Source organism: Buteo buteo, chromosome 9, assembly GCF_964188355.1.
Source record: "Buteo buteo chromosome 9, bButBut1.hap1.1, whole genome shotgun sequence".
Lineage (NCBI taxonomy): Eukaryota > Metazoa > Chordata > Aves > Accipitriformes > Accipitridae > Buteo > Buteo buteo.
Window position 1 is genome coordinate 3,074,903 of NC_134179.1, and position 27,174 is coordinate 3,102,076.

At 41.2% G+C, this 27,174-nt stretch overlaps 1 protein-coding gene across 1 annotated transcript in view; it reads left to right on the forward strand.

The window, feature by feature from the left end:
- Positions 1 to 9,852: 9,852 nt before the first annotated feature.
- The window catches only part of ARHGAP32 (Rho GTPase activating protein 32), a 258,382-nt gene continuing 241,060 nt past the window's right edge, over positions 9,853 to 27,174 (forward strand). The window contains exon 1 of the mRNA XM_075034899.1: positions 9,853 to 10,064. The gene's annotated coding sequence lies outside the window, so the exon portion shown is untranslated. The remainder of the gene's footprint in view (positions 10,065 to 27,174) is intronic.

Here is a 27,174-nt window from a genome sequence, read left to right on the forward strand (position 1 = left end):
CAAAAAATGATCAGCAGGTCCAGTGATATTAGGCTATGGAACTCTCATCTATTAAATAAATAGGGATGTGCTTTCTGTTTTCTGACCTACATATTTAATCAACTTGTATTTTCAAGGGGGTGATAGCACATGGCTCCTCTCCAAGGACAGCCTGAGAGTTTCCATATCGTAAGTAAGCTCCAAAAAAGTGCCACAACTGATGATGCAGCATTTTTAAACAAATTTCTAGATGCAAGGAGGTGCACTTCCTATCCACCTCCTGACAGGAGCCCAGCAGGTAAAACAGACCTACAACTTCTGAACTGGTATGTAAAACACATATTAGGGACCTGTCCTTGTAAGGGACATTTCTTATGCCTTTCTTGTTTACTTGCCCACAGGCCAAAACGCTTGGCCCAACTGTCATCCTAGGATGCTCAGAGGGAAAGCAATCGCATAAAAGCATTGCAGACTTGACCTAAGGCCAATTTCTCTCCAATGTAAATCAATCAGCAAGGGAACCTTTTAGCTAAATTCCCTGCTTATTTCTAACACTTTCTCATTCCTACCCATTGCCCAAAGCCACCCTCAACCTTTCCCTTCCTTCCAGTGTGTTTTTTTCTCCAGCTTGTCCCTATTCCCACAGCCCCATAAGCTATCTGGCTCTGTCTGTGATGCTGCCTCCCCTCATCTGGGAGTCTCGACCAGTGCCCAAGGGCCAGAGTAGCCTCTGCTGGCTGTGGTGCAAGTCTGGAACCATCAAGCTAATCTGCTGGTTCACTGCGTGAGTTCAGCATCAGCTCAGTTCCTGAAGACATTTTCTACAAGAGAACTTTACTTAACCCTTTACTGCTATGCCCTGTAGGTACAAAAAGCTAGAACAGTATCTCACATCTGCTGTTGAACTTGCCACATCTCTTGTGCACAATTCTCATCTCCTTTTCTTCTAACTTACATGAGATTTAATATGGCTTGGTGCGCAGGACTTCTTCCACTGAGGACTTTGCCCTCTCCTATTCCAGACTTTTGGGATAGCTAATGCTGATACCCAGAAGTCTGAGATATGCCAGCAATAATCACCTTTTACTTCCAGTAAAAAGTGTTGTAGTCCTGGTATGGTGGTAGTAGTATTGTAGTCCTGGTATCTGCACAGCTCTGCAGCTAGATATCAACCCTAAACTGCACAGCTATTAAATTCAGTGTTCATATCCTGAGCTTGCTTTCTATCTGCTGTCTTCTATCCCATTCAGGTGAAACTTTGCAGTTTTTAACCTTTTTTTAATCTACAGATTTTATACAGTACTTTAAGTGAAATAATGTCTGTACAAGCCTTAAAGAATTGTGCTGAAGTCCAACCCACCCCTAAAAATTACTGTGATTTCTGTTTATTACTGCAGCAATATTAGAAATTGACCCTTGTTACAGCAAAAATCAGTGTGAAGTTTTAGATGATTACTATGTAGTTTAGTAAGTTTCTACCCTAAGTTCTGTGAAGGTAAGTACTGAGCTTTGAGCTATTCTAAAGTCTTCAGCTTTATAGTTCTGTAGCCTATGTTAACCTTTGTGTTGCTCAAAGCCAGCTACAGGTAATCTGTGAGGGCTTAGAGTAGGTGATACTCACTTTAAAAGACCCTTACACTTATTTGGAAGATCATTAAATTCCTACAGAATCATTTATTTGCTTAAACAAAGCACCATACAGTATTTTGGGTTAATAAAAGAAGTTTTGCTAAAAAAATATGCAAATAACCATTAGTTGAGTGCTAGATTAGTTAATTAGTCTTACTAAAGAATGTGCCCTAAAACATAAACAGCCTTCCAGAGCTTTTCCGTCATTTTGTAAAGCGCACACAATATGGGCAAGTTGCCACAAATATTTACACTTGTGAAATAATTTTTGCAAAAGATCAGATGAATGGTTGATCTTAAATGAGTGCCCTGCCCATGAAAACTGACATAAAGCAGCAAAACCTATGATGAAACATTACAAAATAACTCATTTGCAAGAGGAGGTTTCCCTTTCTTCCATCAGTGTCCCCATCTGGGACACTCAAGGACTAGAAGATTTAAACACCTCTTCTAATAATTACTGAATATATTCATAGGTATTTGTAGATATTTTCGTCCTCCAAATAAATATGCAACACTAATTCCTGTTTAGCACTGAGCACCAGTATCTTATGGCAGCAACTGCTGCTGATTGTAATTATATAGTTCTCAGAAGTCAGTATCAACTGTGGCTTTCCCCAGCACCAATACAGGTGTAGGAAAACAAAAATTCTGCTCTCAGATATAAGTCTATAAAGACAGAGGAATTCCCAACTTGTGTATTTGATATAAGTGACCACTGTGAGCTTTTGGTGAGCTCATAGTCAAATAAAAGAACTTGGTTTAGTCTTGGTTCTTGTTACAGCCAGCTGCTGGAAAGTTTTACCCATCCCTGGATTTCATGGTATGTTTGTTAACAAGGTTTAACAAAAGCTTGAAAAATAAACTGTCCTCTATCCTTAGATGCGGGATCAGTTCCCTGGAACAACAACAGAACAGCAAAAAAGCTGTGTCAGCCCTCAAGTTCTAAGGTAGATGAAGATTTCAGCAAAAATTTCAATGATCCTCCCCATGCTGATTAACCCAACCAAAACACCGCACGGTCATCAATGCAGAGGGTGAACTCCAGATATTAGAATTACACAACAATCAGATGAAGCACTCCAGTTCAAGAAAGGAATAAATGGAAGATTAAAATGGGACACAGCAAACTAATGAGGTCTTGCTCTGTCCTGTTTGGTCTCGAGCCCTCTTGACAGCACAGCCTTTACCTTTGTTAAGCATTTTACTAGTACTTCCCCAAAATACAACTGTCTTATAGTGGGCTATGTCTAGAGTGCACGAGGGGAAAAAATATCTGCAAGTTTCCACAAGTCAGAGCCTGCCAAGCATCTGCATCACACGTGACATGTTCACACTTGACAGCTCTCAGGCTCTCTCAGAGGCTCCCTGAAATGCCATACGTCCATCTCTGCTCCAGAAAGCAGCTCTGCTTCTGCTAACAGGTACCAGAGGCCATTTCTAGCACTGCACTGTGCAGCCCCTCACTTTCCCTCCTTTTACTTGCTCTTCTTACAGGATTGCAATTCAGTGGGTGCAACTGAAAAGGCAGAGTTCAGATCTCATCCCGGTTTCCACCCTGACAGGCCATCACTTTGTTTTAAGCTCTCCCCATCTCATCAGTCCACCTCCAGATTCCCTCCCTTGGTGTTTTCAGGCACCCATCTAGCAGTCATCCAACTTCTTATCCTTTTTCCAAACTAAAGAGCTTCTAGACTTCATTCCACCTGCTCAGGGTTACACCAGAGCAACTCTATGCCAACCCACGTCCAACACTGGGATATAAGGAATTGCCACAGTTGTCATCATTACAACAACTGGATGTTATAGCTCCTGTATCAGGGGTTAAGCCACTCTCTAACAGAACTGGAGAAAATCTAAGATTAAAAATGCAAGATACTGTGCAATTCTCACAGGATACTTGTCCAGCTTGTGTAGCTAGACCTCAGGCCTGATCCAATCTGCTACATTCACTCACTTCAGGCAACGGAGAGACATGAATAGAAACAGGCAGCTCTGGCCACACACAGTCATAAATATACAAATTATTACACAACATAATTTGCATTAAATATGACAGGGAGCAGTACTAAATCAGTCACTGTGAAAACAAGGCAGGGGCTGGTCTACCCTGCATGTCTGATCTCCATCACACAGTGCCTCAGATACTCTTTCCCAGCTAAGGAACAGTGCTGGATTCCAGAACATTGCTGCATTTCCCTCAGCCCAGTATCTTTACTCACTCAGTGGTGTGCTATGCTGTTTTAAGTTCATATTCTTTATCAGCTCTTTCCTCACAGAGTGGGTATAATGCTAACATGTCCTAATTCACACCAATTTCCCAAACCCAGCATCATTTGTCCACAGGAAAAATATCCAAGTGTCAAGTTCTTAAACAGAGATCTTCAGCACTTGCTTAGTAAGTCACAAAAGTGCGCAACAAGTGTTAACTCTATTCAGTCTTGCAGGGCCCCTGCTTACATGCTTTATTGGCTCATCACCAGAGCAAGCTGAGGCAGTTCTCCACCCACACCAGTGCCCATAACTACTTGGCACCAGTGGTCTAAAGGGAGAAATTGTGTGAACAGGCAAGCAGTTGCAATACAGTCCCACTTCCCTTCTCACCAAGCTCACAGCTGCTGGAATGCACTTGCCTGAAGTTTGCGCTCTCAGAGAAACAGCCATGTGATTGACCCAACTAGTCACTTGATTTCACAGATGCTTCATGGCAGCATAGCTCCAGGAACATTTATGAGACTATAAAGGAGGGATTAAAGATCAAGCAGTCAAAAGAGCAACTTTATTCTATCCCAAGCACAGCATCACATTTGCACGCAAGGAGAAATAAGCCCAATAACTGGAAGAATTCCTTTCAGCAGCCTGTGTGCTCATCTGGGCGGATTTGACCATCAAAGAGACAGGCTGGAATAGAAAGTTATATATTGTATTTATACATACTTGAACTTTACATATGCATTGTCCCAGACACTATGCGTGTACACTAAGAATATTTTGTAAACATCAAGAAGTTCAGGGCTTTAAAGATCAATTTATTCAGTTACACACCTAATCTTCCTCATTGCCTCGTATAACCAAACACAATGTTCTCCACAGGACTGACAGAATAGTAATAATCTTAAAAGGATGGAAAAACATCCAATTCTTTGGGTAAAGGCTACAGAATATTGCAAATTTCTACTGTTGTTTGCAAGCAGTTTCAGTATTCAATGACTATTTCGGCAAAATCATTTCAGAGGATGGTAATTTTTTTGCTAAACAGCCTAAATGAATGGTTCATTAAAAATCTGATCTCAGTTATTCTGAATGTATATCTTTGCGAGTCTAGAATTCACTTGGATTCAGTGTTGTGCATGTGTACAGAAGTGTGCCCAACTACAGGATCTGTATCAACTACGCTTTGGTATGTGGGGCTTGTTTTACTTTGGGGATAGCAGGGTTCATCCCCACCAAAACTTTTTAACCCTCAAGAAAATCTCTTTGAGTTACTTACCTCTGATGCTAACCATGCACAACACATATGCCAGCATCGCACCTGCCACAACCACATTATTTAGCTATCTTCCTATTGATTACTTCTGGTAGAAGACATCATGCAACAGCAACGAGTTGTGGCATCATCAGTGACAACTGCTCAACAGCTAAGGCTCTGTTCCAGGGTGTATGCAGTACAGTAAGCAGTCATCTAGTCACAGAATGGTACCTCTTTCATTTTGTGTACACCACACCCTTTCCTCTTCCAAGGATGAGCAGCTTTAAAAACATAGATATGTTTTTGGTTTTGTCCTATGTGAGTCAGGGTGATTCTGATACCTAAAGATACTAAAAAAAAAAAAAAAAAAAAAAAAGCTATAAAATACTGTAGGAAAAAAATATCTCTCCTGTCTCTGATGAATGGGAGCTGAGATGTCTGAATACAAAACATTCAGGAATGGAGCACAGCATGTCACAGCAACCAGTTGAACAGTTGGCCAGACAGAGTCAATATACCCATTGCCAGGAAAAGATACATTTATTCTCTGAAAACATGAGTAGAAATATTGGTAAAGGTAGAGTCTTTGTCTGTCCTCCCCCAGAGTCCTCTCAAACATGCCAAATTTGCTACTGAAGTTACTTGGATGAAGTCTCTTGCTCTTATCACCAACATCTACTTTTGGGAAAAAAGCCTGGCTTCAATTGTCAATAAGCAATGCTCCTGTTGGCTTCAACAGAGGCAAGATTTCACACTTGATATCTCAGTCCTAACTGAATTACAAGCTCCATCAACTGCAATGAAGATTAGCTTAAAACTGAAGTTAATGAAACTAGTTGCATTTTTATGCCGATGCTTTTTTCATGATGGCAAAACACCTGCTGGTTTAGCTTCATAAGGATTCTGATAAATTAGATAATCTCTCCCTGTAGCAATTATCCAGAAGCGCAAGTCCAAACTCAGAACCCCTCTATAACAATCTGTCTAAACATACAATAGTGACCCATCTGGCTCCCACAACCCAGAAAGGATTCACCTTTCTCCCTGGGTTATATATATCCAGGAGACTTATTCCCTAAATGGTAGCAGGAACTGCCAGGAACTGCCTCACTCATCTCCCAAATCTAGAATGAGGCATGACTAATGCTTGTGATGTGCCCTGAAATAGTGGGAGCAAAGGTGCTATAGAAATGCAAAGCAGCTTTCAGGAACAGAAGTACATTGTCTCTCACTCTTCCTTTCCCCCACCGTTTTTTCTTTCACACTTCTTTATTGTGGTCCCAGTTTATTTTGTAAACAGAGTCTAGTACTGTTTGGGAATGGCATCAGCGTCTTCTCAAAATAAACATATAAAGCTCAGAAGAAATCTCCAAACGCAACTGATTGTTTTAAATATTTATCATTTCACTCCAAGAAAAATATTTAAGAGAAGCAGAACATGAAGTAAAGGAAGGAAAGATAACACGGTATCTCATATAAACATCTTCTCAAAGCACAGCCAGGCCGGCCGATATAAAACAAAACTAAACTTTGAACTAGCTATCAACATAGCTGCCCTCTACAGATTCTCTCAGCAGAGGCTGAGGCATCTTTCAGTTGACATTCCAGGTCAAAAAAGCCTCCCCCTCCCCAACCCCAACAGTTCTAAGCCAGGAAAAATCCCCTTCTTCAATTTCCCTAATCTTGTCCCTCAAATACAGAAAAAAAAAAAAAAAAAGTGGGGGAAAAAAGTACATATCTAGTAAGCCAAGTGGCTCTAAAAAGTCCTCACTCAGAAGAAAAAAAAAAAAAGTGCTCTTGATAACAAATAAATATGCACCAGTTTTTAAAAGCTGAAACTAAAACATCAGATCTGTAGGAACCGACACCTGGCCATATTCCTCCCTCTCGTCCTTGGGTAAGTTTTTTTTTTCCTGAAAGCACTGGCTAACTTGCTGATGAGGTGATCAGGGCTGAGTGACCTTCAGATCCTACATGAAAAGGGCAGACAAGCCCTGTGGATACACAACAGCAACCTATAACTGGCAAGGGCTGAAGCAATTCAGATCAGTCCTTTCCTGTTTGGGTGAACTGGATACAGGGGCTCTGTACTTTTCATTCAAGTTGAAGCATTTCCTGGCATAGTGAAGAGCCATTGAAGTTTTCCAGAAAATTAGCAAGATGAAGGACTGGTGAACAAGAAACAGAGAGAAAGTTTGAGATGGGAAAACATTCTCCCTTTATTTCTTTTTTTAAAGCAAAGATGTTCAGACAAAAAGTAAAGGCAGTGAGCTCCAAATCACAAGCCACAAGCGTGGTGGGAGGCAGTTAAAGGGGAAATGCAGCAGGGATCCTCAGCACTGAGTCAAGACCTTTCTTTGATCTCCAGTTTTCTCAAGCTGCATTCCCACATGCGGCCCACCATTTGTTTTTAGTTAGACAGACATAATGAAAAATACTCTGCTTGGGAAGAGCAACAAACAAGCCTTGCAAAAATCATGCAGTGACAGCCAGTCAAAATAAGGAAGAACTAAAACCGCAAAAGAGATGATGGCATCTAATAAAGAGGGAAAGGCTCAACTACTTGGGGATGCTCTGGGTATCTTTCATCCCAGAATTTCAAAGTCACTCAAATCAGTGATGGATAGATAGGAATCACCTACTCACACATGACTAAATTTGCAATCTCCTCTATAGGGAACCAACAAACCCGCTTCCAGTGCCCCAAGGTTTTATCAGCAGTGAGCCATGTGGGTATGGTCCTGGCTCATCCCAATTAACTTGTCAGGTTTGACAGGATCAGAGTTGTAGGTTGCAGCACACACAAGCACAATACATCACATGATTTTGCCTTGTCATCATTGTAATTTACGTATTTTCTGCATCCTCTTTTGTTTATTAGCCCCCATAATCACGCTCTTCCCCATTTTAGGCGATACTGTGCAACATCTTCATGATTTGCTGTCTCCTTACACATGGAACCCCAAACCCACCAATGTTCTTAACTACGGTTTTGTTTGTTGGCATCTGGCACAGCATATGCTGACACGAAGCAGTTCACATGTCTCAGAGCTATTGTTCCAAACTCTGCACATTTACAGATATCATCAGTTACTCGCGACAGGCTTTGAAAATTTTCATCACAACAACTAAAAATTCTTGAAATCTTTTAAATTAAAGCTCACAACTCAAAACTTCCGCACGCTTATGGCTCGCTCTTCTTAGTCGCACAATCCATTAGCAAAGAGTGGTATCATTTATCCAAACATTCTGGATAGCTGGTATCACCACAGTAGTCTTAATGTAGATTACATAGTATATTTACACTGTTTCACAGATGGAAGCGAAAACCAAAAAGCACCAAATCCAGCTTGTGGAGTAGTTTCAACTATACCTCTCATTTAAAACATTTCTGAAAGCGTATCAAGTGGGCCATTTCATATTTGCTTTTGCAATGCAAATGTAGCTGTCACCCTGTGGTTAAGACAAAGTACATATCACAGCTCTCACGTGAACTGCCAGGTGCACAGCAACGTGGATGATGCACAACACAACTCCATATTACCCACAATCGTGCCTCTGGGCCCACGCCAAAGGCAGAGAGCACTCTCAGAGTAACTGCTTTGTAATGCCACTACTGAAGGAATAAATATACACCAGCAATGAGAATTTTAACCTCTGTGGTCACCAAATGGCATAATTATCAGCAAGGATTTTCTACATTGCCTGCTGCCAACGAAATCAGGTTGTCCGCTTCTGAAAATGCTAATGATACAATAAAGCATCTATAAAGCACATTATAAAGTGGTTGGGGTCAGCTACCGAAATGTGACACAGGGGTAACGTCTCTATCAAAAAAGATCCTCTACCGAAGCATCGTGGGGCCTTTCATTTAACGAGGCGCTTCACTCACGTGGAGGAAGGAGTTTGTGGTTAACACTTAAACCTCACCTAAAAGTTTGAATTAACTTTGTCTGATAAAACAGCACTGTCTCAAGATGAGGTTTAATACATCCGAAGCTTAACCGGAGGGGAAGGCTTTGTATTGTGAACGGGGTGCGCAAGTACTCTGTCCACAGCTAAGCAAGTCCGGTGTAAAGCGCCTTTCTTGATCTTGCACAACACAAGGGAGGCGGGAGGGCCCTGGTGCAGGCAGGCACCTGATGTACACCTCTCCGGGCTGGGACCCATCCCTCAGAGAGGGAGCGTGCCTGACCACATTAAAAAAAAAAAAAACCACCACAAACCCACAACCCCCAAACAAACTTCAGGACCTCTCTGGCAAGATTTTGAGTGCTCTCCCTCCGGCACAACTGCTCAAGCGAGAGGAGCACCCCAGCCCCACCATCCCCTCACGGAGAGGCCGCTGCACGCCCCACCGAGCCCCGTCCCTCCCGCTGCCTCTGCGGGGCAGCCCCAGCGCCTTGCTCGGCACAAACCCCTTCCCTCCCATGACCAGCAGCCCAGGTGCGGTGCCTTTCCTCCCGACCATCCCACCGCTACGACCGGCTCCCCCCTCTTCCACGCAACCCCACGCCGCCCCCGCGACCACCCCGCTCCGGCCACATCCCGCCCCGCTCCCACGACACCCTCATGACAGCCCCCTACGACGCCCCCATCCTCCGGCCCTGCTGCAACCCCGCTCCCCCGCGCCCACCCCCGGGGCGGAGCGGGCGGCCCTCCCGCCCGACTTGCCGCCCACCACAGCCCTGCCGCCGCGGCCCCCGGGGGCAGCGGCCCGCCTTTCCCCGGCGTCAGGGCGGAGCTAGCCGAACGGCGGCAACGCGCATGGGCCCCGGAGCCTTTCTCTGAGCCGGGGTGGGGGGGGAAAAGCGTGTGTGAGGGGGGTGTGTGCGCGCCCGGACGCGGTTCCCCCCTCACCCGGCGGCGGGGCCCTTCTTCCCCGTCGTCTCCTCACCTGCGGCGGCCATGTCGGTGTCGGCGGCGGGACGCGGTTGGTAGGACGCGCCCGGGCTCGGCGCCCCCCCACCCGCTGCGGCGGAGCGAGGTGAGTGCGGGGAGGGCGAAGGGGTGAGGTTGGGGATTGGGACGGGACGGGGGGTGGGTTTGTGTCGCGATAGCGCCCGGCACGTCGCGAAGGCGGCGCCGGCCGGGGGTGGGTGAGGGGAGGGGGCGCGGGCGGCGGCAGCCGCCTCTCCAACGGTTTGGGCCGTTACCGCCAACGGACGCGGCCGGTGCCTCGGGGGACTTTCAGCCCGGCCGTGAGGGGGAAGAGGAAAATAAACAAATAAAAGAAGTCGTGGCTCTCTCGTGGTGGTGTTTTTTTTTTTTTTCTTTTTGTTTATCCGTCTGTTTTGTGGCTTTTTTTGCGGCCCCCCCCCGCCTTTTCGCCCGCGATTAATGGCACGCGTTCAGTCGCCGCCGTCCTCTGGGGAAGGTCTGTGAGGTGGATCGGTTTGCCCGTCGCCACGAAATAATTTGCTGGGAAAGAAGGAAGAATCGGGGGTTTCAGCCTGCGCCTGCCATTCCCGTGCTTTTCAGGCGTGGGGGGAAAAAAAAAAAACCGGCGTCGTGCTCCCCGGCTAGCGTGCAGCTGCCGTCCGGCTTTGTGCTTGGCCCTCGTCTCCATTGTGTAGGCTGTCCTTTGTGGTATTTTTAATGGGGCCCTTTTAATGCCTTGTTAGATCTTTTCAGGTGCAGCGAACGTCCGCGGGTCTGCTTGGGTCACCGAGGGTGCTCCGCGAGCGACATCCATATGCTCGGAGACTGTGTGAAATGGAGGAGTGCCCAGCAGGCGTTTCGTGTATGCGTGCGTCCGTGTGTGTGTGAGCGTGGAGGTGGTTTTATCTGGAAGACCTTGACTAGCTTTCCCACCAAATTGCAATGGGGAGGCGAGCGCGGGGTCTTGCGAGGAAAGGTCCGTGCCACGTTTGGACTCTGAGTGAGCAATGGCTTCAACTTGAGAAGAAGGTAAATTAAGCGTTGAAACTCGCGCACATTAGTGTTTTCCTTTTGCAAACTATGTGTCCCATCTCTCTCCCCTGAGAACCTGTCTCCTATCGCAGACTGCTGCACCAGACTGGACCGACGGCTGTTGAATTTTAAGAGGTTGATGGGAACGAGTCATTTTTTGTTACACCTCTATACTTTCCACATCAGATAGTGCAGAAAACAGCACTTTGGACAGAGGCTCGGACAGCCTCCGCTGGAATGGACGTCCAGTTTGTTGTGTTGGTTGATATTGTCATTGGTAAGAATGCAATTCAGAGGGATAAGTGAAAAGACAAGAAGGTGGAAGCTTAAAATATGCTATTTCATTTCAAGAAAGAGCTATAACCCTAAAGTGTCCGAAGGTGACCAGACACTCCTCTTTGATAGGGAGCAGGATGAGTAAGTTTCCAAGGCTCTTAAAAGAATATCTATTTCAGGTGTTTGCTTTTTGAGCATGGGATAGATACCTTTTTCTGCAGAATAGGGACAAATGTCCTGCACGTGCTTATTTGGAACCATGCAATTTCTTTCTCGCTGCACAGATGTCTTTTCATTCCAGTTTTGCAAAATTAGGTTAGCCTTGAGTGAACAGTTTATTTTGACTGGTAAGTAAAATACTACGTATTCTTCGTGATAAAAGAGCAAGCAAATACTTCTTGCGGTTGGACTGATTTGTTTTCATGAAACTTATCAGAGGTTGCTTGTAGCATGCCAGGGTGTGTACCCTTCTATAGCTGATGGTTTTATAATGTTTGAACATATTGGAGCCATCTGGAAGAATCAAAATTTTATTCCTTTGAGGACATAAAGTGATTGAGATGATAAAGGAGGGGAAAATGGGGTGGGAGTCTGGCAATATGCATTTTGTAAAACCTATTATTTGGGGAAGCAACAGAACTGAAAGTGTTAATGTGGTATTAATACTGTGCATAATGTACAGAAATATTAGTCCATTGCCAGAAGCAAATTATTGTTCAGTTTTTCGGCTTGTGGTCTTAACCTGGGATTTGTTTGTTTAAGGTATATTTGTCAAGTTTTTGAAGAAACAAAGAGCAAAGGCAGGTCAGCAGAAGTATCACTGGGCAGTTGTTTTACTTTTCAGATTTTATGTATGTTTGTAGCTGGATGTTGCAGTGTTTTTATATCGCTTGCTGATGGACTGTGAAACATCAGTATCCCAGTTTTTAGTCTATTTTGCTGTAATGCAAAGTGAGGGAAATGGTGATGTCATTGAATTTAAGGGGGAAGGATTGCAGTGGTGACTTACTGGCTGGGGAGAGGATCCCAGAGGGAGTGGAGGAAATCTAACAAAAAGGGGAATAGTGCTACTTTGGCCATTTTCCCCTGGGCTTCAGTTTCTTTTGTGAACTTCTGAAAAGGAAATGTCATTTTGCTGTTTGAATGCATTGTTTTGCATGAAGTGTCAGACCACATTATGGGGATGACTTCAGTCAACTTCCCCCATTTCAAAACAAACACGTCAAACATTGTAATGCGTTTATACAAAAATCCAGTGTGTGTTTTTCAGGAATCCAATATACATATTTCCAAAAATAAATGATGTTTTTCATACTTTATTATGGCTAGGAGAGTTTGTATAGGACAGAAAAATTGGAATGGGTTCCCTTGGCCTTTGCGTCCTCTCCACAAATAAGAGGAAGATGTTGGCCGTTTCATGAACTGGGGGATTATTTTCATTTGCGCTTCCTCTCAAAATATTCTTATCCATGTAACAGTTACTGTCTGATTGCAGTAGCTGTGAGCGTGGCAAGAGCTATTGTCTCTCAGTTGTTGGCTTGGTACCATTTTGGCTGATCCCAGGGTAAGGGCAGAAAGGGTAGAAGATATAGAGAGATCTAGGCAAATCTGTAAATTTTACTTGCACAAACCTGGACTAATTGCTCTCGTGGGACTGTAAGTATGGGTGGCTTCTGTCAGGTGCAGCGTGCGCACGTGTGGGGCCAGTTTCCTCTCGCAGATGTGCTCTAGAAATGCAGCTCCAGTCTCTGGTTTCAGCCTTTAGTGGACTGCAGCAGCACCTGGTACCAGCAGAGCCTGGGAGCTTGTTGGTGAGGGGATTTTATGATGAACGTGGTAGGGCCGAGCTGAGAAGGGTCCTGACAGACCCATTCTCCTCCACCAGACTCATGGAAGAATTTGAACTTGAAGGTGAGCACATGTGATGTTTGTGCCTACAACTGTGAAGGTTGTTCAGATTCACTGGCTCTGGTAGCTGCCCTCGGGATGTCTGATCCTGTAATATGAAAGAAACAAATGGAAGTGTTTATCAACTTTTACAGTCCACAACTGTTTTCCTTGGAAAAATAAGTCAATTTGGTATCTGGGGTGAAGCAGGTCAACAAGTCTGGTCAGTCGGAGCATGTGGATTTTCACAGTGATTTCTATTCTTATGCTAATCCTTTGAACAGCCTGGCTGTGCACTGTTAGCCAATGTGAGAGAAGGGATGTGCATACTGAGGACACTAAGGGGAGCCATTTTTTGTAGTTATTGTTATGCAGATTAGGCCTTCCAGCCAACCAGAATTTGGAGGATCGCATAAGCTGAGGATGTAATGCTGCAGGTCAGCAGTCGTTTAGCAATTCTGAGCTGCTTTGGTTGAAACTGTTTCATTTGAGTGTTAATTTTGCGGGCTTTTTGTTTGTTTTGTTTTGGTTTTTTTTTTTCTGTTTTTTGTTCTTTTTAAATCTGTGTTGTGGCTGAGAACAAATTGTTGTCTTTGATGCTGAACAATTAAAGTTGGAAAACTTAACTTTTCAATTTTTAATTATTGTATTGGTTAAAGTGTAGGAAGGCAGCAAAGCTGTCACTCCATTGATACAGTTGTGAGCTGCTCATTTGAATCCTACTTCTACTTCTGTTGGTGACTTGCTGTGTTTCTCCCACACCGTTTTTTCTGCATTGTCTCAATTTTTGCTGTGTAAAACACTTTGAATATATGGATTGTTGAGTAGTCTGTGTGCGTATTTTCCTAGGGGGTATGTGTGCGTGCCAGTTGAAACCAGGTAAAATATGTAAATCTTACTCAGAAGAGTTTGTTTGTTTGCTGTGTATTTGTTTCCTAGAAATAAGAAGTAACGAACTAATGAAAAAGTCCAAAAGAAATGCTCCAAGTTAGTATTTTATTGCATATTATACATGCTGCAACTGTATGTGGTGCCGCAACTGTATGTGGTTTCTCTCCTGTAAAGATTCCTGCTAACATCCATGGGGGCATCGGCAATACAAGTTATGAGACTGGGGCTGTTATTAAGCATGTAAGGAAGGCTTTGTGTATTTTAAGTGGTGTTTTGTGTTGCTGGAGTCTGTATATACTTGAGTAGACCAACTTACCATATTTGTGTGTATGTAGTGTTAGATTCTTTGGAAGTGTGTGAAATAATTAAAAACTGCCCTGTAAACTATTTAGTAAATTGGATTTGCTTTACCAGCAGTGGGACAGGAAGCTAATCGTGTTTAAGCTGATGTTGACTTTTCCAATCTGATTTTCCCTGGGAAGAAACTTTATTACCTAGTTGTTAAATGCACAGTTAATTAGCTGCTGATTTTTTAAGCTGATAAACCCATGCTACCAGGTTTACTGTAATCAGTTTGGTAAATGTGCCATGTATATGCTTCCTTAGGTTATTGTCTTAGTTTTTGATTAAATGCAATATTAATTATGATCATACTAACGATTTGAATATATTTAGATGATATTGTCAAATGATGGTTATGACATTTAACTGTTGCTATTCACTGGATGTTCTTTTGCTCTGTGCTTAGTTACACATGTGTAGTTCCGGAGTTCATAGTGCCATCTAGGAATCTTGTAACGGATGAGAATATAGCTCTGTAGCTCCTGTCTTTTAACCTATAGTTTTAGAAAACAAAATACCCCCAGATCTCCACTTTTAAAAATCATTGTTTTAAGAACCTATATTTTCTTTTTAGTCTTGTTTCTGTAGCGAAGTTGCAACATTTTGAACATGTCCTGCTGATGTGACTTGAAGCCACTAGTTGAAGCAGTAGTTCAGCGTAAACTACTGATGGATGAATCATTCATCCTCTTGTCATTTCAGTTGCTTTTTCTGATGAAGAAGCTGCAATTGCTGCCCCGCTGTTCCCTTCCTGGTGTGTTCAATGCTTTTGCCTGTCCACAACTCAGCCTTTAATGTTTGTGGGTGGAAAAAATTGATTTATTGTATCCATTATAACTCTTTAAGAATCAGAGAAAGTGGAGTTTCTCCCATTCCACCATTAATTGATTAAACCAGGACCACAAGAAGTTTGAAGCCTGGCTTCCTGTGGATTTCAGGGTAAAATTAAATGCTTAAATACCCCTCAGGTTATTAGTTGGATGGAGGGACACTTGGTCAGCCACAGCCCGAGTTATGGCCTTAGACCTCCTTGTAGTGGATCTATAACATAAGGGTCACATGGTGTAAGGCACTGTTCTTGGATAAACTCACTGCGACAGTTCAAATTTAGCTTGTGGGTGTTTGTTTACTTTTTAAGCAGGCTTTATGCTAGTTGAATAAGTTGTCAGTCCTGTGTTACTTTTAATTTGGTCTTGCTCCATCTTTTCTGCCTTACAGCAAAAGTTTGCTTGTGTGACATCGCATGCCGTGATTCCAACTTGTGTCAGCGGGTAGTTCAGGAGTACACAGACATAGTAGTGGTCCCGCAGCCATGGCCCCAGAATCAGTTGTAGAGAAGGATGACAGTGATTTAATTGCTACTAGTAAGTTGCTTTTAAGATACAAGGATGAAAGGTGGTATTCTGAAAGCTTTGTCATCACTTACTGGCAGATTGAGATAATCAGTTTTGCTAAAAATATCTTTGATGGCAAGGTGTTAGGTTCTTAAGCGATTTGAGAATTCTTGCTTCTTAAAGAAAACCATGTTTAATCCTCTGTGTATTTTGTTATCTGAGGTATATTTATCACCGACTAAACAAATGTCTATTAAAATGTTAGAGTTAAGTTGCTTTTTTTAATTTCAGTAACAAAGTTTGCTGGTATTTGGGAACTTTTTGGTCTCAATACTCAGAATGCTCGAGGTGCATGTAAATGCTCTGGGGGAAAAGAGAAGATACAGTCCTTGGTGTTTTGAAAGCAGTTTGATGGTTTTTTTGGTGCCAGTGTAAAAACAAAAAGTTTTCAAAATCCAACTGTTACAATTTGGACGTATTCTTACTGACTTCACTAGGGGCATAAGCGTGGCTATTATGAAGAAGAATGTAGCTGGACAACCCTTGTTCGATCATAATTTTAATTGTTGCAAGAGCCTTTGAATATTTGCTGGGATTTACCCCTTTACTCCTTTTTATGATTCATGAATGTCTTCATTAGATTTCATAATAGCCAGCCTATGTGCTGATATCTTTTGTGTTGTGTATTTTACAAGAAGCATCTCTAGAGAGTCAGCTGCCAACTGCTAGGAACAGTCAATCTTTTAAAAGGGTAATTTCAGTATTTTTTTAAATTTATTTTTAATTCAAAAAGCCTGTTATCCTGTTCAATAATGCACCTTGCTTGTTTTTCCTCAAAATTTACATAGCAGCTGATACCATCTGGTAGAATCTTTACAAATTTTATCAACGATTTCCATATTGGCTTTTCATGGAATGTGAATGTATATCAGTAGTTGCTTTCCATAGCTTGCCCTTATGATCATTACCTCATCCCTTACACTCTTGACTGGGATATAAACAATAAAAATTGCTGTTTAGGTATCGTTTCCAGTGCATGAGTGCCTGTGTATGTGTGTTATTTGAAAAATTGCTGACAGATACCACTTTTGCACTAAAATGTAAAACATGTAGAACTTTATTATAAAACTCACAAATGAATGAGCAATAGCTATAAATACTATATTCAGATAAAATGAACAAATTTCTTTGATACAATCTGTAAACCAAAGCGTGTCGGTCCTTCCTCGCCTCTGTGTATAGGCAGAAGTGTAATATGTTTGCTGGAGGTTGATTCAGTAAGCAGTAGTTGATTTTTATTTCAGAAAAAGTTCTGATAATTTATTCTTGGAAGTGTAAATGAGATTCCATAGTCCTTCAGTTGCATGATGCACAAGGCAAGCTTCACATGTGAAGTTCAGTCATTGGTAACTGCTGCAGCTTATTTCATTGAAGAAACAGGAACAAAAGTTTGTTTGTAACTGCTCTGGAACTGAGAACAAAGGCTGTGGGGACCTTTGAACCTTTGTGGCTGTGCCTGTGAAGGAGGAATTGTTCAAGAATAGGAAGAACTGCCAGAAGACCAGAGATCTGCTTTTCCCTACATCTTTCTACAACAGTGTTCAACAACTACATTTAAAGCAAAAAAAAACCCCCAAACCCCACAAAAAAGTTAGTTGATTGGAAGACTTACTTGTTCTTCCTACCAAGCTCTGATTTGATAATCAAGTATGCAGGACTGGTTATTCTATCATTTCTTTTTCACTGAGGCAAGCTTTAAATGAATGAGTGTGTGTGCTTTTTCTCCCTTTTTTTTAAGAAATCTTAATGATTGATTGCATCCTTAAACATTTTGTTCTCTCTCAAATGTTCTGTGCAAATAATTCTGGCCTGTGAAGCAATTTGTTTCGCCTGCTTCCTGGTGGTGTTCTAATTTCACAATTACTTTTCATTCTGTGATAGCTGACTCCTCAAGGAAGATGGGAGGGAATAATCAGTGTTCTGAAGAAATTGCTACTTCTCTGCAAAATGTGTTGACTGGCATGTTGAGGGTTACAGTCTCCAGTGGGTTGTCCAGCATGAAGGTTCTGCTTCAGGCAGCAATTTGTGCCATATCATTCACCTTCATGAATTTTGCAAGGCTTAAAGGTAGGATGAGCTGTACTGAAAGAACATATTCCCTAAATTGCTTCATGCGGAGGGAGAGAAACCACAGTATTGAGTGTTTATTATTCTTCATTGCGTGATGAACATAATGCACCAGCTGGAAAGAACATGGTTGTTCATTTCTATTTCTCAGCCTGTACATGTAGCTCATAAGTGTGCTCAGGGATGCATGTATTGCTCACGTGTGTCCCTGTTTCTCTTGCTGAAGTAGTACTCGATGCTGGTCTGGAATTGTTCAGACAGAAGGGAAAGGCTGGAGTTGCCCTAGACAGTCTCTCAGGAATCGAATCAGGTCTGCCCTGCAACCTGCGACTCGTAAGACAGCTGGCAGGAGGTCAGTGCCGTCGAAGTGGCGGCACAGTATGAGTTCTTGCATCTGGCGTTCTTCTGCCTGGCTTCGTTCGGTCACTGTTGAAGAGGGCACTCTGCATCATTTTGCGGGGGAGTGATGTTCAGGTGGCTGCAGCCAGCTTGGCCTGTGAGAGCATCACTTGGGCTGTTCTCTTGGTTGCTGGTCCTCAGAAAAGCGCAGGAAGAATTGGAAAAGCTCTAGATAACCAGAAGAGCTGTAGCAATCAGGCATAATTTAGTTGACAGGTAAGTATATCAAGCACTGATTCCTCTTGCTGCTAGAGAGGAAAACAATCCATTTCTTTCTTGGAGTGTTAAGTTGTTAGGGGCCTTCAGCCCCCCCCTTTTTTTTTTCTTTTCCTTTTTTTTTTTTTTTTTTCCTCTAAGGGGTGCATGAATGAAGGGGTGGCAGTCAGGGTGAAGTTTATGTATATTTTTATGTTGTACGTTCAGCTTGCCTTTTCACCTGTCCCAAACATCTTCTCTTGCTTCTTAAAACCATTGTCCTCTTTCTAACCTTTGGCTGCAGTTTCTATGAAATTAGGCTGTGCTATAGGGAAATTCAGCTTTCTGTCTTCCAAGCAGTATGTAAACCTGGCTCCCAGGAACATGGGGAAACTGTATGGTGGTTGCCCTTGTATCTTTGATGTTCTTTACAGTATACTAGTTGGTTGTCGCTGTGCTTTTTGCTTCCTCCTCTGTTAAGACGTACAGCAGTTTGAAATACGCAAGTAACCTATCATTTTTTAAAGATTTCACTATAGGGAGTATTCTTTACCTAATACTTTCAGTCATCCATATGCAAAGTAATTGCAAATTGCATAAGGAAGCCAATACATCCTTGGCTATTTGGTTATGGAGCCATATTGCATTAATTTAGGGAGAATGTAGCTGTCTAGAACACAGCTTAGTAGCTTTCTGAACATTTTCACCTAGATTACAAGAAAACTTTTTCTTGGTTGCATCTTTGCTACAGGTACTCCTTGCATTTCCTGTTCGTCAAATGCCAAGTTTAAAAATTAAACCGCAGTTCTAAGATTAAAATTGGAGATGAAAACATATAGATCAGTGTTTTAGAAAACTTTGTCAGTTCTTATCACTAGAAAACATGTGTGTGGAGGAGGGATGCCATATGGCTGCTAATTATAACACAACTTTCTCCTGAAGGCAGTCTAAAAAGTACAGAAGTTCAAAATCTGGTATCTGTGTTTTTAATAAGAATGTGCTGCAGATTTTAAGAATCTTATGAGTGCAAACTAAGGTAATGGGAATAGAGCCAAAAAGTAATCCAATAAAATTTAAGTATTTCCTGTGAAGAGGTGATACTGGCTAACACACTGGAGAGATGCTCAGCATCTTGCAGATACTGGACCCTTTGTTAGCAATTTCTTTAAAGTATAAGGCTGGTAGTAGCTGACCAGGTTATGTCAGTTTTCTGTGCTCCCTACCTCTAGGTCCAACAGCTTGTATTCTTGTTTTCTTTTAAATATTTGCACTGTTACATCCCAGTGCTGGGATGCTGGAGAACTTGATCTCCTGCTGTAGCTGTTTGAATAAGATCAGGAAAATGTGTTTGTGGTGGCAAGACTTGAGAGTAGTTATTCTGAATTTTTAATTTTTTTTATTTTTATTTTTTTTTTAATACTACTCACCTTTTATGTTTTTGTGGAGATGCTGCCAACATACAGATGATTCCATGTTTTAAGAATACAAATATAATTGAACTATGGTAGCATTTCTAGTAAATAATTTATAAGTTTTATGTGTGTATGCATTTGAAAAGAATGAAAATTAGCGATACACTGTGCAACATAGTATTTCTATGTAGATTTCAGCAGTGGACATTTTTTCTGAAATACTTTGTCAAGTATATTGGCCATTTTCCGATGGGAAAGCCTGTGAAGAAAACAGAGCTCCAAAATAAGTGTGATTTCCCCCCCCCCCCCCCAAAAAAAAATTTCCCTCTGTGCTATGCTGTGTGTCTGTCCTCTTTTTGAATGGACACATCCAAAATAGGTATTGAATTTCTGATTTAGCAAGACATTTTAGAATATGTCTAACGTTCGCATGTGAGCAATCCTAGGGCTTCATATAGGATAAAAGGCATTGCTGAACTGAGGCAGAAATATCTGATAGGAAAAGCTTATCCTGGAAAGGAATCAGAAGAGAAACTATGTTGGTTATATTCCTTAAGGCCTTTAAAATATTTCAAAGGGATGAGTATAGATTTACTGATGGGGGTTTGGTGACTAAAAATGCAGTTATGCAAATCACAGCTTGTTGGGGCAGGGAGAGTTAATTTATGCACTCAAGCACATGTGCTCTTTCACTGTTTCCTCTAAGAAGTTGAATTATGGACAACAAGAATGCACTTTGTTGTTCTTTAATAATAAATAACAGCATAGCAGTTTTGATCTTCAAAGCACTGCTCAGACCTTAATTAATCTTCATAATAGTCCTTTGAGAGAATTAAAAATACTCCCTATCCTTTTGGACAAGGAACTCCTTAACATGGAGATGTTAGAGGATTTGCTAAGGGCCATATCGTCAGTGACTGCTGGGACAGTCGCTCAGAAATTCCTGGCACTGGGTGCTTTGGCTAGGTCTTGAGGCTGTGTTGCTTCTCTCATTTACACGTTAAAATTTCCAAAAATTTGAATACATAAAGAAATGTAGCTCTAAATTCTTTGTGTAGTTTTTGATTTCTATCTGAGTGTTAACTTATGCATATGCATGTTGGAATTTCCCTTTTGAATATTTCTGTAGGCACAAAGTGCTAAAGGTTTGTGCGTGTGCGCGCACTGCTGAGAGCAGCGTGTGGGAGCAGGTATGCAATATTACACTTCAGAAAACCTGGGTCACAACTTTATTACAGGAGTGGCAAAAAAAAAGTATATATGGCTTTAGAGTCTGTAGGATGCATAATAAATAGATAAAAAGTGTCTCTCAGTCTGCCTTCGCTAATCTTCCTAATTCTTTATAAGGTTTAAAATATGGAGAAGAGGAGGAATTAATGTAGATGCTTGATTTTCAAGGTTTTTGCTAGGTAATTGTTGATTTGCATTCTAGAACAGATTTAAAGAGTACATCCCTGTCTGAAAACCTGTAGCCTACATTTGGAGAATAAAGTAAGAATAGCAAAAGAAAACTGAGACTGTTCAACTCATCTGCAGAAATGGTTCAGCAGGAATTATAATCTAAAGGTGGCAATCTCTCTATATAACCCCATGTGACTAGAGTCTGGAGAACAGTGAGGCTTTGTTAAATTTTTCTCACAGACAATAGGAGGGAGTATTCATTAATAAAAGAACTGTGCAAACTTGTTACCGCTGAACATAAGGGACTCAAAATGCTAGCTATCATGAGAAATGCATAGATATACTGCAGTATTCAGGTCCATGTTAGATTCTGACATAGCAGACCTGAGGTCAAAATGTTTAACGCTCTTTGTAAACTCAAAATAGTTTTCATAAACTGGGGCGCTTCGAAATAACAAGTAGCCACTGACTGGTGTTTTTAGAATGAACTCCAGCTTTGGCGTAAAGTATTGTAATTTCTGCTGGAGATTGCACCAATTTGCATGAGGAATGAACGTGGAGCTAGCTTGCGAAGTAAAAAGCTGACAACCTGTTAAACAGGTTGAAGAATTCTTCAGTATGTACTGAACAGCTAAGTCAGCAGAATCCTATAACTAATGCCAGAAAACCTTGTTATACGTAACCTGGTGACTGTCGTCTCAGAAGACCTTGTTGACAGCATGATGCTTCCAGCTTTGTTTGGGTGAAGATCTTTTCAGCATTTCAGCATTGCCGTGGTTCAAGAGCTCCTAATTATTTGGTACATGCATTCACAGGAAGAATCTGGGAAGTTATGTAGATGTCCTTTTTTTTTTGTTGTTGTTGTTTGTTGTTTTTTTTTGTTATAAGTGCAGTGACTTAGGCTGACTCAAGGGTCAATATGAATACTGTGATTTGTTTTGAATACAAAATGCAAATAAAATGTCCATTTAGGAAAGTTGTTAAAAGTTTTTAGAGTTCTGAACTACCTAGTCTAGTCTTTATTCTAAATACTGTAGAGATTTTTATTAGCAAAATTGTGCAAATAACATGTTTTCCTATGTTGGGCTTGGGCATTCTGTTCTCTGTCATTTTTGATACATGAGAGTAGCGAATCTTGATTGATAGAGAGCAGAAGATTTCAAAGTTAGGTAACTGCAGCCCCATAACCTATATAGTGCATGAAGCATAAAATGTTCTGTAGGTCTTCCTTCTCTGAAATGTGTTACTAGGTTTCTGGAATCTACTCAAATCTTCAGCATGATAAACTGGACACAACAAACGAGTCAGAAAATAATTTGTGTATTGTAGTTTCTCAGGTACTGTGACAATAAGGAAAGGTATCGGTAGATGAATAACCACGTGATTCTGGACCATCTCCGTCTGATAACCGATATGTGAAATCTGATGGGGTAAGCTTTCAGAGGCAGAGATCTGATGCCTTTCTCAAGCATACCCTGCAAAAATGCTGCTGGTTAAAAATAACATTGGGGGGCATGAACTTGAATAGCTTTCACAAGTTTCTAAAGCTATTTTTACAAATACAGCAGCTTCAGTGGGATGACAGTAATGTACAGGAGTGGTTTGTTGTTTGTTTTTTATGCCTGGAATTCACTTTTGGGCCTAAGTGTGTGCAAACGCACGTAGTGCTCCTGCATACCCTGACAAAGGCCCTTTTTTCCCTTCCTGGAGGGCATTCTTCATGCTGCATCATAGCAAACTTCTTTGAGAGTGGAGAGACTTTGGTATCTTCTTAAAATAAAGTAAAATCTTATTCCTGACTGGCATTATGAGCATTACTGATATTTCACCTACCCATAAAGACTTTTAGAAATTAAGATGAAGGTATTTGACATGTTAATGCATGGGCTTACATAAATGAGTTAAAGTATTAGCTTTTAAGTCTTCTAATTCTTGCCTGAAATTTGCTAGCAAGTTGCTAGACGAAGTGCTGTACAAGGGGCTAGACAGTAACTGTGTAAGAAGCAGACATTGAAAGATCTTGCTGTTATATTTAATTTTCCAAAATAACAGCATAGGCAACTTGTTCTTTTCCCAAATGCTGCATATTCTAAATCTGACTTATCTATGTGGTGTTCAAAGGCTAACTCTTCCTTTAGGAACAACAGACCTTGTAAAACACATGACAGCGATGCATGGATTTTTCTAGTTGGTTCAAAAGGTCTGAGTTCAGCAAATCTAACAAATCAATAACTCTTAAGAACTCAGGTTGTTCTTGTCACTTAAGACAGTGGCAAAAAAAATCAGTGTTTTTAAGTGAGGCGAGCATGTGTGTTCAGTAACGGTATGGTCTTAGCTCTGCATGTGTCAATGGCACTAGTTTCTTTGCAGAATACATTGACGCCTTCTAGCCACTGAACTCATGCATTGTGGGCTGATTTGCCTGATGTTTGAAAGGATTAACGTTGGAACAGCACGTGAATTTTCTTATATCGCTGCTTAAAGTAAGATAGTTCCTGTTTGTGTGGGGGAATATGGATAACATGTAGCTTTAGAGAATGCTTTTTGAAAGATGATTTGTTAAGGTTGTTTGCTGACTGACATATGGTATGACATACGGTGCTATTTACCACCTCGGTGTCTGAACTTACAAGGAAATGATTTTCTTTTTTAAACATTTAACTCTATTAAGTACTTGTAGACATCTTCCAACATTGTTCTGGCCAAATCAATTTACACTTTCTTTTTCTGTTTGCCCCATCTGTTTGTGACTGTTTGTTTTCTTCTTTTTTTATGTTGTAAATAGATGTTAGTGTTTCAAGGGCTGAGGGTCTCAGTAGCAACTAGCACTTGCAAATCTCTCTTAACTTTTTATCTGCAGCCTTCCAGGTGTTAGGTTTCTCTTACCCTCCTATGAGATGGAAAAGCTTGCAAGGCCAACTACGAGGCTGGAAAAATTGCTCTATAGTAAAGTCTAGCGTAACGTCTTTCAAAGTCACCCTAGTTCTCCCCAGGAATAACAAACTTTTGAAATGGAGTAATCAGTGAGGGTAAAGAAATGATGTCAGAGGTGGCGTTGTTTTGTTGAAAATCTGGTTTGTGTTGGAAGAGGGAAAAGATAACACGGAACAAGCTGTTATCTTAAAACCTGGGCAAAAGTAGCTTTAAGACAGTGGAGTTTCAGGAGGGATACATCATGCCTTTCAGCCCTGGTGGAAAATGTTGAAATGAAAAGGTTTCAGAGGGAGAAAAAAATGCTCTGGACTTTATCAGGCATGACTCCTGATACCATGGAAGTTACTGTTGGGTTTGCTGTCTTCCAGCTGGACCTGTGTAGGGATTGCAATGAAGATACTATTTATTTGTTTTTATATTACTGGTTTTTCAACAAATAGTTTAAGTATTCCCCTTAAGCATATGCATAACAGCAAATCTTAAAACATGAAGTGAAACAAATGCTCAAGTGTAGATTTATATAAAGAGAAATGAAAAAAGGACTTGAAGTATGTGTGTGGGGGGTGTAGAATGGCTTGTATTTTCTAAGCTTGTTTGCATCTTCCTAGCTTACATTAGTCTCATTTCTCTTGCAGATGCTGCAATTTTACAGAAAGAAAAACTGTGAATATATACAAACAGTTTGAGAATTTTTCTTTTACTCTGATTCTACTTTTGTCTTCTCCAGTCTCATTGGGAACAGTCTGATTGAAATGTGGATATACATCCCTGATAAAACAGTGTGTCAGAATTGCTTCCTATCTGTCCCACTTCTCTCTGAGTAATCAGTCACCTTGTGAACATTGATGTAGAAAGCAATAAATGTTTCCCCTCCCCCATTCTTCTTCTCTGCTGTACTGCCTTTTTCTTTTCTTTCTTTTTTTTTTTTTTCCTAAGTCACTAAGGAAATGGTGTTAAAAGTTTTAAGCAATAAACTTGTATAGACTGCTACATTTGCTGCTTAAATGCATCGGTGGTAGAAAAATTTGAAGTGCAGGTCCAGCTTCCACCAGTTTCCTGTGTTTCCACTCTATCCCAGATACATGGCTAGGTAATCTCATTCCAGGATGCTAAATGTTGGTACTTGTAATGTATTTAATGCAAATAGTAAGAAGCATGTAAAGGAAAGGGGTTTTTACTTAGGTTATTAAGTTCTTCATGGTGTGAGGCTCTTTCACTAAATAGAGAAAAATATTCTTTACTTATATGAAGCTTTGTGAAGATTAAGAGATTCAAAACTGTGTGGATTTCTCATTTATAAATTTGTTTCTTAAAATTAGTTTTTAGAACATGGCGTAGTGGTTGAGTAAGTATGTCAGAACTGCAGGATAATGCAAGATAGGGAGGCAGTTTAGGTGACTAGTCTGACGCTTAAAGCATAGAGGAAGACTTTAAGAGGCTTTCTTAACTATATAAAACATCCTTGTGAAAGCATTTAAAGGAGGGTTGGTTTTGCTTACAGAGGCCATACATTTACATAAGCTTAAAATGTAAACACAACTGCATGCCTTCTGGGGGAGACATAAAACACCACACTTTTTTTTCTTTTTTTTTTCTTTTTTTCCCTCCTCTCCCACTAGAACTTTGTGCTATCCTAAGTTCTCCGAATTACACCTCTTTTGATCATATTCAGGAGAATTGTTAGCGTTTTGAAGTAAATTTTATTGTGTATAACCATTCACATTGAATTTTAGTGATTAAAAACCTGGGGCCATAGTAAAATAAACTGTATGCTATCAAAGTGCTTACTGCCTGGAGGACTATTACAAAATCATCAATCTGGTAGTCTTTTCCTTTTCCTATATGTGGTAGGATAAAAGATATTCTTTACAGGATCTTAGAATTTAGTGGAGGTGGAAAACTACACGCCAAGTGGGAGAGAGACTTCATGTAAGTGCCTTGTGATCACAGCTCAACCATTCTAAAAGCGGGATAGCACAGGAAGCGAAACGTAGCCATCTGCCGGTGGCCTTAAGGTCTGCGTGAACGCTGCTGAAAAGTTTGTTGAAACAACTTCTTTGTGAGGCAAATGTTACTTGGACTTTGCTAACCCTCTGCAGGAGTTCCACCCACAGGATGCTTTCTCCAGAGGTGAGCAACGCGGTTATTAAAGCACCTAGATTCAGGTCTGCAAGTGCCTAGAACCCCATGGCTTTCAATAGGGGGGGTGTGCTCATAAAGAGGAGGTGATTCCATCAAGTCTCTGTCTGTCTTCAAGCAAATGGACAAGCCAGTTTAAGGTGTCACTCTCGTAAAGCAGTAGAATCAGCAGAAAGGCAGTGTATTTGAGCTTCATCAGACCCAGTTCCAGTTGGTACTTTCTTGCAACCCCAAATTTACTTGAGGTTTCTGTCTACTGTGCTGGACTGTGAACTGGGGCAGCTGACGTACAGGTGCTTTTCTCAGTCTGCAGTGCCTGTTACCCGAATACTGACTGCCTACCAGTGGGACAGTTGTATCTCAAGTGGTTGCGCCGAGACTTGATATCGCAGCCCTGAATCTCTTCTGTCACTGTATTTCATTCGTTGCTGTTATATTTTTTTAGAAGTATTTATCAAATCTGTGTGTTTTACTAATGTGTGGCAGAGGTGTCTCATTAATTTCACTCAAAATATTTCTTTATCAAACCGCAAAGAGCGTACCTCAGAGTATGCTAATTTGCTTTAGCAGAACCTGAAGGTTGAATTTGAACTTTTTTCCAATGTTGTGAAAAATAAACCTTTTTTTAAGGTTAAAAAATGGCTGTCAAATATTTAAAAAAAAAAAAGTTATTTAGCCCATATTATTAGCAGCTTTTTTAGGTTGCTTTTTTTTCTTCCTAACGTAGAAGGGGGAGATTAAATGGCCATGTTTTGGAAATGGGGATAAATCTCTCTGAAGTGGCTTTAATAAGCCTTGCTTCATTGTTGATGTCCATCCTTTGGAGGAAGCGTTGACAGAGCAGTTG